The 4497-nt window shown below is 41.9% G+C and overlaps 1 non-coding gene across 1 annotated transcript; it reads right to left on the bottom strand.

Annotated features, from left to right (window-relative positions):
• Positions 1-357: 357 nt before the first annotated feature.
• On the bottom strand, positions 358-466 carry LOC125922172 (U6 spliceosomal RNA). Its single transcript, XR_007457609.1, has one exon. It is a non-coding gene; the product is annotated as a U6 spliceosomal RNA (small nuclear RNA).
• Between the last annotated feature and the right edge of the window lie 4031 nt (positions 467-4497).

Genomic DNA, 4497 nt, shown 5'->3' with positions numbered 1-4497 from the left:
ACTGACTTTGCGCAGTTATGAGTTACGATTATGCTTTCTGTCTGGGAACTCTTAATGCTTCAGATTCTCAGTGTGAGATTTAGGCACTGACAAGGGAATAGGTTTTAAGGGATGTTTGAATTAGCTCGTAACTGCTGCTTGCAAAGTTGCCAAAAAGTCTGATTGTTACAAATTGCCTTTACAGCACATGGAAACATGTGGTAATGAACTTACTGAAATATGAAAGAATAACCCCTCGTACTGTAAGGAGGTTGAACATCCTGGGGCTGTATCTGATCAAGGAGAGAGTCTTTAATTCAAAGATGTTAGGTCAAGCTGAAATCTGAAAAAATTCTTTGTTACCTTTTTTTTTTTTTAAAAAACGTGGAAAGCTTCCGGAATTTGCATGTGTCATCCTTGCACAGGGGACATGCTAAGCTTTTCTGTATCTTTCCAATCTTAGTATACGTGCTGTCGAAGCGAGCACAGTCTGTTAGTTTTCTTTGTTTCTCCTCTAAAGTGATGGAAACATCTACTACTCTCATCAACTATCCTGCTGTAGCTATAATAAACCAAAGAGTGTTTAAACTCAATCCAGACTAAAAAGTATCACCAAACTGATGATAAATCACATGATAAACATATTCACCTGACTTCCTATGCAGCATTCTGTCTCAAAGATTTGGCAAGAATTTAACCAACTCACCACACAATTCAAACTGCCATAGAAAAAATAAAACGGGTTTTAGCTAATTTACACATAATTGCCTATGAAAAGATTCAGAAACCTAAATGACCCATTTTAAAAGATCAATGCGGTTAGAAGGAGGGAGGGAGGTATTATAACCAGTTGTAAGCAACAGGTACTAAAATGAATAGAAATGAAAAGTTTTTGATCTCCCCCCCCCCACTCTCTCTGCTCTATCTTTTAAAATCACACGTCTTAAATTAATTCCCTTAGATTTTCAGCTGCCTTCTGAGAAGCAGGGTGCCCCAGCAGAACAAAATGTTTTCTGCCAAACAATGGTCCTGCTTAATTTGATGCCTTAAGCAAAAACGCCACAATATTCCCTGAGGACCTGCTACATACTATTTTAGCCTTTCCTTCTCTCTCTCTCTTTTTTTTAAATGTTTCCCTTGCAAGAGCGGGGAGGGGAGGGGGAAAAGGCTAAAACAAACTAATTTTTGGTCATTTTATTCCTTTCGCAAACAGTTTGAAGACCAACCAATTTGTACTTACAAATCTGGGGCATTAGCAGGCGGGGACCCTAAATCCACATGCACACAAGCAGTAACTGTTTGTGTGCCAAGCTGTTTGTAAGCCTGATGTGACAGGAGAGACCTATTCATTCTTTTGTAAACTGTCAAGTCTAAAAACGTTAACCTGCCCGGGGCCCGGGGTATGGGAGCGCTAAATCTTCCGTCCCACAACTGTATAATGAACAGACTGTTTCATTAGTGGGACAATTCACTCGACAAATCCAGCCCAAACAACTTATTTCACAATTTGTGAGCAGAATTAAATTTAGGGGGAGCCGCAAGGGGGGGTGGGGTAGGTGAGCCGCACACAATGTACCGAGGGATCAATGTGTTGGGACAAGTGTTCCAGGCAATTTTACTGGCAGTTGCGGGCTGAGGCTCGCGAGACCACGGCATGCAGATCAGCGGATTAGGGGGGCCGCAGCATTAGGTCAAGTGTCTCGAGGGGGGCTGATAAACACCCCAAACCTGACAACAGATTTTCCTTTCTTCCTGCACCACTTGTTAAGTGTCAGAGCAAATCTTTTGAATGGCAGTCGAGTTTACTTAGAGGCCCTTTCTTCAAGAAGACACTCTATCCATTTTCTGAAGCTCATTCCAGGCTGCCCGGGGAATAAATTCGCCCCGCATCTCGCACACAAAAAAACGTCTTTTTCCTCCACATCTTGACTATGAGCCTTTGTCTCAAGGTGTGTGAACCAGAACAAAAATCCACATCGAGAGCCCCTAAGGTTTCAGAGCCTCTGGATTTAGCTTTAATACAAATTAAACACTTTGAAGATTACACAAATACTTTTTTTTTTTTTCGGTCACAAAAAACCCCTCTCATTTTTAACGTTAGCAATGTATAGAATCTGCTGAATGGGAAAATTGCAAGCAGCGGATGGTCAGAGGATAACTTGATCTTCATAATATTCTATATATACATCGCTATTAATTCAAACCAAGTAAATTCCCGGCATGCTATGTTTCTTATGTTTTAAGAATCCCAAATGGGAGAAACCATGCTTATTGCATTAAATTGCATCTCTGTGTTAACTCAAAGTGCATGATAGAAAATCTGTGTTGTAACATCAAACATTTTCTAACTAGGTTTGAGCAGAGATGGCTGCTTTTCACGGAGATGTTCTAAAATGTCTAAATGGACCCAATGTTTGAGGATCCTTTGTGGCAGCTTGTTTCTGCTTTATGGTTTTACTTTTCATTTCTTTTGGCAGTTAAATTTTAAAATGATCAAACAGGAAAGCCCTCTGGAAAGGAGGACGTCACTTCCCTAGACATTTAACTTGGAACGCTTCGGGGTAATAATTTTGCAGATCGTTTCCTTTTAATAAGCGTTTTGCTTATATTTTCAGAGTACCTTTTTTTAAAAAAAAATTTAGGTGCTAGAAACTGTGTTATTGAAGTATTGAAAATGCTTTCACAAGTGAAGAGTTCTGATTTCTGTCTCTAGCTCCAGCTACTCTATAAAGAAGAATATTCAAGCAGGCAAACTAGTAATTAGGCCCCTAAATCTTCTCATTTACCACCCAGAACATTGTAGACCATTAAGCCAGTCTACTTTCTAACAGATAACTACCCACATCTTTGGTTGACGAGGACTTCGAAGCTGAGTACAATGGTCACAGGGATGGTCACCTGTTTTTTAGGAAAGAAACACTTACAATATCTCATAGGGCCAAACACACCGCATTCTAGACAGTTTCTAGCCTCCCGGGGGCCACGATGAGTTAGTATGTTGCATGGAACAATTTCTGTCCCGCCTCCACAGGCTGTGTGTTATTTCTTGAGAAAGTTAGCTTGGTATTTTCTTTCCCTGCACAGGCCCCCCACGTTAACTGAAAAAAAAAAAAAAAATTCCAGTTAGCCCGGCTGTTCCAATGGCCCACTGAGTTCTACGATGGCAGGAATTCTATGAATAATAATAGAACACACAATCCCGTGCAGCCTCCCAGAGAATTCAGTCTAATCACCCGGAAATTCTGCTTCGTCACCGTTCTTTCTCTTGCCATAAACCACTTTGGCTCCCTCTTTGCTTCCACATCGTTTAAGCCTTTCTGCCACCCTCAGATCCGTCCACGGGGCCTCCAATGGTCATTATCCTGGGGTTTCCCAGGACTTCCCAGCGGCTCTGTCCCAGAGGCCTCCTTCCAGTACCACACCTACTCTTCTAGAATGTTCAGGCTATACAGGACGGGAGAAGGAACAAAGTAAACATCTTGCTAAATTCTCCACCCAGAGACATCCACTGCCAATAGACTGGAGACCATTCTTCCAGATGTCTTCCTATCGTTTGTACAATTGATTAAACGAAAATGACACCATACCACATACCCCATTTTATAAACTGCTTGTTTTCGCTCGATAATATATCATGGAGATTCTTTTTGATATCACTTCCTTTTTCTTTTTATTTGTTTAAGTTTATTTATTTTGATGTTGGGGGGGGAGAGAGAGAGAGAGAGAGAGAGAGAGAATCCCAAGCGGGATCCGCATCCAGCACAGAGCCCAGCGTGGTACTCAATCCCATGAATCTTGACGTCACGACCCGAGTCGAAATCAAGAGTCAGACGCTTAACTGACTGAGCCACCCGGGCACCCCTGCACATTCCTTTTTAAAGGTAGTGTAAGAATCCATCATCCAGATACTCCCGAATTATCTAACTAAGCTTTTTTTTGGTGGGCCAATTAGGGTGTGTCCATTTTGTTCCTATTTTAAGAACAACTAAATGAGCGTCTTCGTACAAACATTTTTGTGTACTTCTCCGATTAAAGAAGAATTCTTGGGTCAAAGGGTATACAAGTTTTTTTATAAATTTTTTTTTTAACGTTTATTTATTTTTGGGACAGAGAAAGACAGAGCATGAACGGGGGAGGGGCAGAGAGAGAGGGAGACACAGAATCGGAAGCAGGCTCCAGGCTCTGAGCCATCAGCCCAGAGCCCAACGCGGGGCTCGAACTCACGGACTGTGAGATGGTGACCTGAGCTGAAGTCGGACGCTTAAACGACTGAGCCACCCAGGCGCCCCAAAGGGTATACAAGTTTTTACACATGTAGTCAAGCTGTCCTCTGGGAATTGATGACCTCATACAAATCCTGCCAGTTGACTTTTTGTGGGCAGGAAGGACGCAGTGGCTGGGAAGCTATATTGACCTGTATCAATTCTCTCTAGGTTCTCGTTCTCATCAGTGATTTACAAAATCACTCTACTGCCTGCTCCCTCTTTCTTTTCTTACCAAAATAGCAGATGACATTTT

This window comes from Panthera uncia, chromosome C2 (assembly GCF_023721935.1).
Source record: "Panthera uncia isolate 11264 chromosome C2, Puncia_PCG_1.0, whole genome shotgun sequence".
NCBI lineage: Eukaryota > Metazoa > Chordata > Mammalia > Carnivora > Felidae > Panthera > Panthera uncia.
This window is presented reverse-complemented; position numbering and strand designations above follow the sequence as displayed.